Here is a 13,490-nt window from a genome sequence, read left to right on the forward strand (position 1 = left end):
TCTGGGGCCTTGCATGCCTACGATGCCTACGCCTGGGACGAGTTTGAGGTTGGTCGTCTTCCGGGAGCAGGGCCAGAACAATTCGCCCCAGATCTACCTGAAATTCAAAGTTTACAATGTAAGGCTTTTGAGCCACCCCAAAAGTAACATAAAACAACTTAGCTTTATGATACCATCCATAGCTGCTTACATGCCAGGGTATTGTCATGATACGTATAAACTGTAAAAAAAGCCAAAAATGAGACATCAAAAATTTAGAGGGTGATTTTATGTTTGTCAAATTGGTGCAAGCCAACACATAAAATAGGCGAAACACACATTTGGCAATCGATGAAAATGACATTGCACACCGTACGTCAAATAGGGGTCAAATGGACTCCAAAAATGGAAAAGGGAAAAGCAAAACTGGTTTACATGATGAATAAGCCTCGAAAAATGCGTTAATTATTTTGCAAATGCAAGTCACTACACCAACAGTCAAAAATGCGTTAATTATTTTGCAAATGCAAGTCACTACACCAACAGTCAAAAATGCGTTAATTAGTTCGCAAATGCAAGAAAAATAATGGACTTACCAAAATCGAATATATAAGATTTCCCTCAAAAAGGTCTTTGGGTCCGAAAGCCAAAACAAACTAAAAAAGATGAAATTAGTGTTAAAAAAAAAATATCAAACAAAAAACCAGAAGTAGACACCAATTGGCCACAAATTAGACTGCACAAAACTTACCAAATCAGGAAACGATGGCAAAAAATAAACCAAAAAAATGCGAACGGAAAAACAAAACAACTGTAGCAAACCAAAAAAAAATACAAACACCGCCAAATCCTCCAACCGCAAACAACAAAATCCAACCAACTTAACCGCCAACAATCCAACAACGCAACCTCGACTCCACACACACCAAGCCATAAATAGTGTTTATTTTCCCGCACAAATTAAGGATGAATCATAGGGACGCACAATCAATGATGCGGCCGCAAACTAAGGACGCATGTATAAATACGTCACGAAATCACATTTAATTTCTGGTTGATTTCATTCTGGAAGCAGAGACATGGCTTCAGACCAGGGAAACAATGGCCAAAATTCCGGCGGTAAGGCCTTCATGCATTTTGTCTCAATGATTCTTTTAAAACATAATATTGTGCAAGTTGTGAAGTGGCTAAATCTGCATATTTACCCAAATAGGTGAGGAGGATGACATGGAAGAGACTGCTGGCCCCAGTCAACCCGCCAAAGCTGCCAAAAAAAAAAGGCAGCCACATTTCACAAGCAAGGAGATGGAGGTTTTGATCCAGAAGTGCGTTGACATCCTGCCCCAGGCAGCCAGGAATATGAGCCAAAGCCAGAAGTGGAGAATGTGGGAGGAGGTCGCCGTTGCTGTCAATAGGGTGGGTGATTATGTCCGTCTAGCCCGGGATGTCAAACGGCGGTAAGTAAACACTTTCCCATCCTATAAACAAACCCCATTGTAAAAAAAAGGATAATGGTTCCAATTTCATTCCACAGATGGGCAGACTTCAAATATCGTCTCAAGCAAAAACTTGCCGACAGGGCTAGGCATGCAAGGGGGACACAGGTGGGGGTCCCACCCCTGTGTCATTGGAGTTGACAGACTTAGAAGAGCTGGCACAGGGGTGTGTGCAGGCTGTGGAGGTGTTTGGCGTGTCCAACATGGATACGGACATGCCAGACTTTGCGGCTCCTCATGTTGGCCAAGGTAAGTCTTGTGATGTCACCAACTCTGAAATGCTATTGTGCCAATATGTAGATTCTAATGTAAGTGTTTTCGCATTTTTCCTAACAGAGACAGAGGCGGATGAGTCTGCTCCAGAGGGGAGCCTTGGCCGCAGAATTTCTGCAGGCTCTGCAGGGGAGGAACCAGTACATCCGGCTGAGGACCCTGCAGAAGCCAGTCCAGGGCGTGCCCCCTCGCAGGCAGTGGGCCTCCTCACAGAACTCAATTTTAAATCGGATTTCCATACGGAGATTCTGCAGAGGATGGACGCCAGTCTGATACGGGTGGCTGAGGCCCTGGAGCAAAATGCTGCGGCCAACGTGACCATTGCTCAGGCCCTGGCGGAAAATACCAGGGCCAACATCCGCATCGCCGATGCCCTGGAGCAGCTCGTTCGCCAGCACATGGTGGAGCCGACCTCCCTTCCTGCCGGAACATCCGGATCCTCCACCTCTGGCACAACATCAGCCAATCCTCCAAATGTGCCTAGCCCTGTGCCTAGTCCAGAGGCCACAACATCTGCCTCTGGACAGGCCAGCCCGATGGCATCCCGGACCGGCGCCCACCCTCACCCAGCCAAACGGGCGAGAAAACGGTGACAGCAATGGCGACTTTTCCCACACTCCTTCTGTGCTTGGCTCATATTCCTTTCTGGTCAAAACTTCCCTCTCCTTTCTTGTGAAATGTTTTTAATTTTGGTATTTACGTTTATGTTACCAGTTATGGCTTTTTTTTTTTTTTTAACAAATATCTTTGCCACAAAAAAAAGGCAACAAAATATTAGGCCAATTTGTTTGTGTTTAAACAATAAATTTAAAACAAAAAACTGACATTGTATTGTGACATTATTGTACAAATGGGTTACATTTAATCCTGGCCCTAAAGGCAAAAACTGACCCTCTTAAAAAAAAAAAAAGGCCTCTTTAAGGAACGTTTAAAAAATCACATAGCGATGCAAATTCCACAGTAAACCAAAAAAAAGGGGAGCTAATTAAAACATGATGACATTATTGTTACAATAGGCCATAACCAACAAATTGTGGCCAAAATAAAACACCAAAAATGTACGCTAATTGATTGTGTAATCATGACATTAGCAGCTCTGATTTCCACCTGCGTACGCTTTTGTGCTATCCCAATAAACTGCTTTCCAAACACATACCAAGCCGGTTTTCAATCCAACACTAATTACTTTACTGACCAGCCGCGATTAATCGCAGCACCATCGTTGAGTACCGGGACGGAGGAGAAGGCCATCGCCAATGTGGTCGAGTAATCCTGACCCTAAGCTGTGCGAGCATTTTGAAGGGAAAGCGGATGTTCCAGTGACGTATGAGACGGTCCGAACACATTTGACGTTCGCATCTGCTAATGTATGTACGCCCCAAAAACGCCTCGCCACGCCTGCGTTTTTTCATCTCCACCCCCGTCAACACCCAAAAACGCCCTGTTCTGTCAATCACATTTGACATGTCACTTCCTGTACGCTATTTTAGGAACGAGAGAAAAAAAGCTCGCAATCTGCCGTACGCACATGCGCAGTGTAACACCGACGCATGCGCGGTTAGTCAACATCGGAACGCAACGAGCGTACTGTTGTTAACGTACGGCTCTGAATGAGGGCCAGAGTTCCTATCTGGATCAGACCCGGAATTTAGTTGGCACCGCTCACACCGGAGTCGGGTCTGCATAGACCCGGCTTTCCCGGCGTGAAAGTGGACGCTTGGAGATGACGTCATCTCCAAGCGCCACTGAAGCCAGACCAAACGGCCGGCTAGCAGCGCACTCCAGGTCATCATGACCCGGAGTGCGCTGTTCTCACGGGCTACGCCCATGTTTAACCCTGGTATTTACCTGGGTTGGATTGCCGGGTCACTCGACCCAGCGATCCAACTCTCTCTCCTTTTACACCAAGGAGCTGCCCAGGTTTTAGCTCCGATGTAAAAGGGGTATTAGTATTGAACATTAATTTGAATTAATGTGATGGAGGGATCAGCAGGGAAAAACATGTATATAAGAAAAAATGATAGTGGGAGTAAGGTATTACAAAAATAAAGAAAAGCTACTCCCTCGTAACACAGCTAACAGACCTCTGCTTGCTGTGTAAAGGCCCCCATACATCAGAGATTGATTGCAGCAATCGTGCAATTTGCAATCGATTGTGTATAAAAATCCTTCCCTTTTTCAATCGATTGCAGAACTGCCACAATTGATTGAAAAAGGGAAAGATTTTTATACGCAATCAATTGTGGCAATTCTGTAATCGATTCAAAAAGGGAAAGATTATTATACACAATCAATTGCAAATTGAACGATTGCTGCAATCAATCTCTGATGTATGGGGGCCTTGACATGCATTAATACAGCAGGTGACCGTACCCCCCAGGCGGTCATAAGATGTGAATGAGTGTCACGGGCATCCGCTTTTGTGATGTATGTCTTAGTGGGCTCTGTTAATACAGCGCAGAGCCCTCCCAGGCCACCAACTCAATGAGGGTGTCCCAGGAAAATTACAATAGTATAGAAATAAAGTATAGAAAGATACGAAAATAGATAAAAAATACCTAACTTAAATCAGCAGTGTATGCTGCTGCTCTCCATCTGCTTTATATAGTATTGGTGGAGAGTGAGTGGTACATGCTGTATTAGACATGAGAAGGAAGATTATAGCAGGTGGGGTGTAGTGTTCCAGAGATAGTGGGGAGACCCTGATGCCACAGTGCATTGCAGGGTACTCTCCCCCACTCGTCCTGGCCAAACAACACCCACCTGTGAATGATACCTGGAGTAGTCACCGAAGTCTGCGTCCGGGAATCCCGTTTAAAAGTCAGATGCTGGTGTAATGCAGGGAAATGTGAGGTAATGCTGCTGTTTAATCTGGGCCACCAGCTCATGCACAGCTGATGCCTGTAGTCCAGATGGCCGTTTTGCTGTAATGCTTCATCAGTGGTATTTCCAGGTGTCCGTCCAGGCTGTGTCATGATTTATTCAGGGGACGGACCAATCGGACAGCAGGTTCAGTGAGACAGATCTGTTAAAGTTCCTCTGATTGAAGGAGGGTTAATCTCTCTCTACTAGATTCTAATGGGGTAATTGCTCAAAGGTGTGTCCAGATTTGCTCTCAGCTGTTCTAATTAGGTATGTCTCATGACACGTAGACACTTTCAATTACTGCAATCTCATTAGCTGAAGATCAGACTATAGAGTGGTAAAGAGAAGTAATTATATATGATTCAAAGATTCATAGTGCAGAAAAGTATATATAAATGGGTTAAAAAAAACATATCAGTGTATCTCTCTGGTATATAAGAGTGACTATGTGTATTACTCTGACTGGTGAGGCATAACTTTTCATATGTTCTCATAAAAAGGTTGTGTCTAGTATAAACAAAATCCTAGCTATCAGATGTCTAATGGGATCAGTAAGACTCCTATGTTATAAATAGCATGCATTAGAAAAGTATTAAATGTATTAAAATATGATATTAGTATTAGACCTTGTAAAAAAAATATTTTTATACACACACACACATATATATATATATATATATTAGGGATGTGCAGGCTCGGATAGGTTCGAGTTTGCACGTGGAGTTCGGATTTTTCCCTCCAAAAAAACGGAACTCAGAACGAGGCAAAACGTCATCTTACATGGACGAACATCATCATTCCTGGTCTTTTGTCCAGGAATGATGATGTTCGTCCATGAAAGATGACGTTTTGCCTCATTCTGAGTTCCGTTTTTTTGGAGGGAAAAATCCGAACTCCACGTGCAAACTTGAACCTATCCGAGCCTGCACATCCCTAATATATATATATATATATATATATACACACTAATACACACTTTGTTATCAGTGGTCCCCTATATGTGCAATATCATGTGGAGTAGATAAAAAATTCTAGTGTGTGAATACACATGCTTAGGAGTATTGCGGTATCCTAAGAGAACATAAGTGAAGTTGTAAAAAGCATTTTCTTATGAGGGTTATTGTGAGGATATATACATCTACACATATCCATACACATATGGATACATATATTACACACATCTGCACGTATACATATACATGCATGCACATATACACACACACATGTACATGTATCTACTCACTTATACATATATAGGCACATACACATCTGCACTCACACCCATATACGTATTATATTGTAGATGACAGCGATGTAGGGGTTATTAAATATAATAATATACAAAGAGCTCTGTAGTGGGAGTGAGATGTCATGTGGACAAAGAAGAGTGGGTTCTCAACATAATTCTAATTTATGTTCAAAGATGATAATCTGAGCTCATAGAGAGGATGCTAAGATTAATAGTATAGTATTCATTGGGCATAGAACAGTCCAATGAGATGGATATTATATATTGTGTGTGTAAGGTTAGTGAAGGTAAGGGATAAATTTGTGGAGTGTGACTAAGTGGGTTATGTGACTAGAATTGTGTAGTGTGACTGTATTAATAGTGTAACTTAGATAGAGATATGGTATTACCCATCAAATACTAGTGGTGAAATAATGTACTCATCAAGTGAGTGTAATAACAGAAAGTGAATAGCCATGATTGTAGTCAATGGTATGGTGAAAAAGTGATCAAGGTAGGTATGAGGTTCACGTGATAATGAGGAGATTATAAGTGTGATTGCTGACATGATAAAAATATACTCAAAATTAAACGTTTACTCGGGACATGTGTGACCGTGCAATTTATATTACATGTAAGGAACAAGATCAATGATATAGGGTAAAGATCATATAAGCTAAACGAAAAGGAGCAGATAGAGGTTGTCCCAAATGTCAGGATACATGACTAGTAGGCTAAGTATAAGGGATTATGTACCCTGATAGGTCTTGAGGACGTACTCCTATTGTCAAGAATTGTGTAAATAAAATCTTGTAGGACAATTTCATGAGGATAAGTGAAGTCTTATCTCTATGGTCTTGTAATAGTGGTGTAGAAAGGAGGACTTAGAGGGGTATTCAATATGAAACGTTAACTTCACTGCCGAAGTTAACGTTTCATATCGGAGTTTTTACCTGCGTTAAGTCTGGTGCGCGCTCCCGCTCATCCCCGTATTCAATATAAAATTAACGAAAACGGGAAACTCCGAAGTTGGATTTGCGTAAAGTTACGAATTTTTCCTTAAAATAATTGTAAGACCCCCCCTAAAGTTATATAAACATGGGGGAACACTATGGGTACCGCCGTTTTAGCCGTTAATTGAAAGTCGGGGATTTAAATAGCCGCAGCAGGTGTTTTTTTCCCGATATTGAAGAAGTGATGCAGAAGAGCACTTAGGTTATTTTTTTCATTTTTTTAAGTGGTCCCATCAAATTTGGGGTACATGAAAATGGGTGCTAGCATATTTTGATGTCCCAAAAGTAAATTTTTTAAAATTCTTCAAAACACCTGCCGCATCCTTGCAGAATAGCCCTGAACCTATTTTCCTATTGTTAAACAATTTTTTTCCCCAATTTTTTGGGGTGTCCCTATTTTTTTTTTTACTTTTTTGACACAGTTCTTTTTTAAATGTCATTCTCAGGGGTGCAGGATATTTTTTTTAAGCCTGCACCCCTAAACCCCAGTTCTGCACTTGTTTTCGACACCTATTCAATGGTGAAAAGTTATCACCGTTTTTTATCAAAGACTTTTCAAAACTGCGATAAGTCTTTGAAATTGAATAAGGTGTAAAACTAAAACCAGATCTTAGCCTATTGTCACTTAAGTTATTCAAGAGGTAAATGTGGTATTGGGGAGGTATTTGTTTGTCCAGGGTAAGGGTTGTCTTAACGTGATCGGAGAGTAAAACGATTCTAAATGAGTATGAATTTATAGGAAAACACTGTAGTTGATCATTTCACTCATTCCAAAAGGGCTTACTGTATTCAAAATGAATGTCCATCTACCTCTTTAGAAGATCCTTCATTAAATCTCCTCCTCTGATTCCAAGTCTGACATGTTCTAGTCCATAGACCTTGAGGTCGCTTGGCATGCCCTTATATTTAAGAAAGTGTCTCGCTACTGATGTCAGCTTTTTCATCTTTTGTAGGTCACTTTGGGCATTTCTGATGTTGCCAATGTGCCTTTTGTTTAAGAATTCTAGTGGTCATACCCATTATATTTAAGTTCGCAGCTGCATTTGAGACAGTATATCAGACCCATGGCATCACAGTTGATAAATTGTTCCAATTTATTTATTTTTTTATTTATTTAATTTTTTTTTCTGTCTGAACCACAGATCGCATATTGTACACACTGGAGTGTGGTGCCACGGGGTAGCTCTACCCACATTTCCTGACCCCCCCACACACACACACACACACAGATATATATTCCATAAACAAAAAACATTACGGTTTCATATGTCCCATTAAGGATGCTTAGACATGATCTGAAAATTCACAAAACCTATTGATTTTTCTGCCACTCAAACTTCAAAAAGCAATGAAATTACGATCAATTAATGCTGACGCCTTAATGGACGTGTTCCTTGCGCAATACAGATATGGTATGCCATCACACCCTGTGGTGAACGGCAGATTCAGCACTCTCGCAAAATGAGATTGCTGTCACTCACAAAATGGTGGAGCTGCTAATTCACAGAATTGTGTGCTCATTGGAATACACACATGCAGTCTATGCAACTGAGGCCAAAGCAGTTATGTGGCTCCCACATCCCACTCAGTGCCCACAATCTTCCCATTTAATCACCAACACAATCTCACTGGCTTCCAACATCCTTCTAACTACATACATTTATCTAATTTAGAATACACGTTCAGATCCTTTATTTTTAAAAATATCATACTCTGTCTATGCATGTACACACGCCGCCGCACATCCAGGGCTTCTGTGGCGTCTTCACCTGGAGTGCGGCAGCCGGTAAGCTCTTTTGCGCGGCCTTCATTCTTCAGCTGGTCTCTCCAGCTCCCCGGCTGACGACTGAATGGACAGGGATGTATTTAAGCCAGCCGAGGGGGCGGGGCGATGACGTCGCGAACCGTGATTGGCTCGCGGCGGCCTTCTTTGAATTTCAAAAATGGCGCTGAGGCGCCTTTTTAAAAAAGGGCACGCTCGGTTCTCACCATTGAATTCAATGGTGAGAACTGCTCATTGGCTGAGAGGCAGAAGGCACACGCCTCTCAGCCAATGAGCGCTCCGCATCGAGATTTCTGTACTGAAATCCCAGGCGGAGCTGTCATTCGGGTACTTCCGGTTATCTCCGTTTTTTTTTTTGCCAAGACCCTGGATTGTGTGCAGAGGACCTGATCCACGCATAGGAGGTGGTGAGTATGGAATTTTTTTTCACAGGTAATCCATTGGATTGTCTACTGGAGAAGAGGACAGATTGGCTTCAGGGATACATAGGTGAGTATGTGAGATAGTGTGTACTGAATGCTTTTGATTGCTTTTGCTGTGGAGCTAAAAGGTACCCGTAATGCCCCGCATGCTAAATACTTGTGGTTCTCCAAGTACCGGCATGGGGGAGAGGCTTGCTGGGACCTGTAGTACTATTGCAAAAGACAATATTTATATTTTCCTATGCACCACACTATACATAATTAACCCGGCACCCACCGCCCAGGGGTGCCGGGGATAGCCCCGGGCTATCAGCCTGGGGTGCCCTGAGGAGGGGGACCCCTTTATTGGGGGGGTCCCCAACTCCCCAGGGATCCCCGCGCTGGGCTGACTTGCGGTCAGGGGTGATGCTGTGGCTGGGGGGCCCAGTGAAAGGGTTCCCCTGGCTGTGGCATCACCCCCCTGCTAGACGGAGTCCGGTGCTGGTTCTGGGAAATACAGGGGGAGCCCTATGCATTTTTCCCCATGTATTTCCAGAACCAGCTCAGAGCCCTGTGCTGGTTTCGCAAAATACGGGGGACCCCTACGTCATTTGTCCCCCGTATTTTGGCAACCAGGACAGGTCCTCAAAAGCCTGGTGCTGGTTGTGCTTAATACAGGGGACCCACACGTCATTTGTCCCCTGTATTTAGCACAACCAGTACTGGGGCTCCAAATCCCGGGTCTGGTTGTTTTCTTGGGGGTGGGGCCACAACATTTTTTTTTTTTTTAAACACAGGCAGCCAGTCATGGTTGTACTAAAATGCAGGGAACAAATGACATAGGGTTCCCCCATATTTAAGCACAACCAGCACCGGGCTAAGTCAGAACCAGCCCTGGTTGCCAAAATATGGGGGACAAATGACGTAGGGGTCCCCCATAAGTTATGCAACCAGCACTGGGCTCTGATCCGGTCCTGGTTCTGGAAATACAGGGGGAAATAATGAGTAGGGTCCCTCTGTATTCTCCAGGACCAACACCGGACTATTTCTAAGGGGGGGCTGATGCCACAGCCAGGGGAGTCCTTTCACTGGGCCTCCCAGCCGTAGCATCAACCCTGACCGCTAGTCAGTCCAATAAAGGGGTCCCCCTCAGGGCACCCCAGGCCCAGGCTGATAGCCTGGGGCTATCCCCAGCACCCCTGGGCAGTGGCTGCGGGGTTGATTGTGTTGTGTGGTGCATTTTAAAGAATATTTTGAACTAAAGGTCCCAGCACACCTTCCTGCATGCTGGTACTTTAAAAACTACAAGTTCCAGCATGCTGGGCATTTGGGCCCACTGCCACCAAAAAAAATATTAAAATAACAAAACACACTTTAATATTGTAACATTTTATTTTGCAGGTCTTCACCTGGGGGATGGCGGCGTTTAAGCTCTTTTGCATGGCCGCCGCCACCCCAAGACTTAGGCAACTGCGCCTGGCGGGCTAAACCCGCCAGGCCTTTGGCCTCTTCACCTAGTGGGCGGCAGCCTGTGTCAGCTATTTTGCATGGCAGCAGCCCACTAGGACTTCCGATGTCTTCGCCCGGTGGGCTCCAACCCTCCATGGCTTCGGCGTCCTCGCCTGGCAGACGCCAACCCGCCAGGGCTTCGGCGTCTTCGCCTGGCGGGCGCCAACCCGCCAGGGCTTCGGCGTCTTCGCCTGGCGGGTGCCCACCCACCTGGGCTTCTGGCGTTTTTGCCTGGCGGGTGGCTGCCACCTCCCCAGGGCTTCTATGGTCCCTCTGCAAGTGCCGCCGCCTCCAATGACGTCGCGAGTCGTGATTGGCTCATGGCAGCCCTCTCTGAAAATCAAAATGGCCTCGGCTAGCCAATCACGGCTTGCGATGTCATCGGCGACGGCAGCTGCGGGACTGGCGCCTTTTCGGATGTCGGCAGCGGGCCTGTATCCGAGAGGATCTAGTCCCCGCCAGCCATTCTGCCAAGTACATTTTAAAATTCAAAGATGGCAGCCGCGAGTCGTGATTGGTTATTGGCAGCCATCTTTGAATTTAAAAAATAGCGCTGAGGCGCCATTTTTGAAATGGGCGCCCCTGCCGTACTTGGCATAATGGCTGGCGGGGTCTGAATCCTCTTGGTTACAGGCCCGCCGCCAACACCCTCACCGTCGCCGGACCCGCCGCCGGATCCTCCGCCAACACCCGCGCCCCCGCCGACACCCACGTCCCTTGCAGACACCTGCGACCCACCGCCACCGCTGAGGTCCCCGCCACTGCTTTGCCCGCTACCGCCTGCAAACTTCGGCCATCTTGCTGCACCCAAGTGAAGCCACTATGACTACACCTGCTGGAAGCTCCTACTGCGGCTGTGCAACAAGTTGAAAAGTCCTATCTTTATAATGGCGCATTCTTGAGGTAATAGTTTAAAAACTGTGACTTTCTAATTTACCTGAACCCCAAAAGCACGTACCCTGGCACAATAGCTACCTAATAAAACAAACTCCAAGTCTAAATTCGCCCCCTACCCTGAGTTTTGCCTTCCCAAAAATCCCCCATAGGCTACAGCAGAAAAAGGTTTCTAATTGACAATGTCAGAAAAAAGTGACAGTTGGAGATATAGATTACTCCCATGTACTCATTTTTTATGTTTTTGCCCTGAAATTTGGCATGCAGCACCGAGCGACAGTTCTACCCGGCCATGCCAAATTTCAGATCCGTATCTCCTCTAGCTTTTGATTGATATATATATATATATATATATCAATCAATGTTTAGAATCTTTAATACTTCGTTATCAAGGTCACAAATAATACAAACAGCTCACCTTTTTATCCTCCACCAACACCACGTGTGTCCATGGAGCCGGAACTGATCGCCCCACTAAGGACGTTAATATAACACGGCCCGTTACCAAAGTAAATCACAACAATTGTGTGACAAATGTGCCAATGCAGTTAAAACGGTCCCTCTATTAAGCAAGTAATAGCAATACTACACATACAAAAGACTAGAATCACCATATTACATTACTCAATATATAACCTCTAATAACATGTATCATAGGCAATCGAGTTTCTGGGCAGTGGCATCCACATGATTATTTGATCCCCGATCCAGGTGTATCGTTCATGGTGGTAAGGATGAGCAATATGGTGGATGAGGCAGATGCTGCCAGTGAAGATATGTGCGCAGCCATGAATATGTCTAAATTGACGCAGGGTGAGACTTTGAATCTATATTGATAAATTGAACTCATAGATGAATACTTACAAGCGTGATTCAATTAAAAAAGTTCAAGGGTTGTTGTTTAAAATGTATGCAAGCTTGAGCCAAAGGTAGCAGACCAAGATCATTTATCTGAGAATCAGTGTAGGGACTGGCCAGATGGGAATGACCGTGAAGTGGTGGTCAGCTTAACAAATTATTGCAATATTTTGGAACCAACATTCCCTGTATTCAAAGGAGTTGCAGATTGAAAAGCAAGTGAGTGCCGAGTTTGTGCATACTTCCCGACATTATTGGGGAGATTTCCGGGAGCAGCAGGAGGGGACCTGCTGCTCTCCTCTTCGGGGGGCGGGGCCAGACGCTAGACGACATTAAGCCCCCATTACAGAAAACCCCTGCGATTTACGGGTCCATGGGGCGGGGCTAAATGATGCGATTTGCACCATTTAGCCCCGCCCTTTCCCTACAGACCCGAAAATGCCAGGAAAAATCTCCCCATCCTGCCCTATTCACTAGGAAGTGGGAGGGATGCGGGAGATATGCCTACTCTTCCAGGGGTGCGGGGGGTTACCCGAAAAATTGGGAGGCTCCCGGGAGAGTAGGCATGTAATGAGAATGGTGTGGGCACCTACCAAGGGCAATCCAGATGGATGAGTGCTGTGGATTAAGCCTTATACTTTAAAAAAATATATATGTATCTTATGGCTTATGGAAAATACATTATAGCCCAGGACATTATGTCATCGTTCATGAGAGGCTCAGGAACTTTGTTAGCGAACAGGAATCTGAGGCTACTGTGGCTACACCCTCACCAAAACTTGACAGTTGAAGACTGGAAATGTGTTGCCCGTGGTGACAAATCTTAATTTCTGCTGTGACAATACACTAAAAGTAGTCAAAATTTAACATAAACAAAATATGGATTCATAGATTACATCACCCCTGATGCAAACTGTGGGGAATGTTGTCTTGGTACACTTTAGTCTCCTTAATATCAATGAGTTTTGTTTTGCCACAGTCTACCAGAGTATTGGTGCTGGCCACAGTCTACCCATCTTGGAGAGAGATAAAGTGGAGACAGAAAGTACCTATTGATCAGCTTCTAACTGCTTTGATACATCTCCAAGCATTGATACATCTCCAAGCATTGATACATCTCCCCCCATGTCACAAAGCACACGGCAGCTTAAGCTGGTTCATTGAATATAAAATTTAATTCAGTGTACTCCA

At 44.6% G+C, this 13,490-nt stretch overlaps 1 protein-coding gene across 2 annotated transcripts in view; it reads right to left on the reverse strand.

The window, feature by feature from the left end:
- Nucleotides 1–13,490, reverse strand: part of PGAP1 (post-GPI attachment to proteins inositol deacylase 1) — a 707,270-nt gene that overhangs the window by 412,970 nt on the left and 280,810 nt on the right. The gene's annotated exons all lie outside the window — the stretch shown is intronic.

This window comes from Taudactylus pleione, unplaced genomic scaffold, assembly GCF_031769625.1.
Source record: "Taudactylus pleione unplaced genomic scaffold, aTauple2 ptg000690l, whole genome shotgun sequence".
Classification (NCBI taxonomy): Eukaryota; Metazoa; Chordata; class Amphibia; order Anura; family Myobatrachidae; genus Taudactylus; species Taudactylus pleione.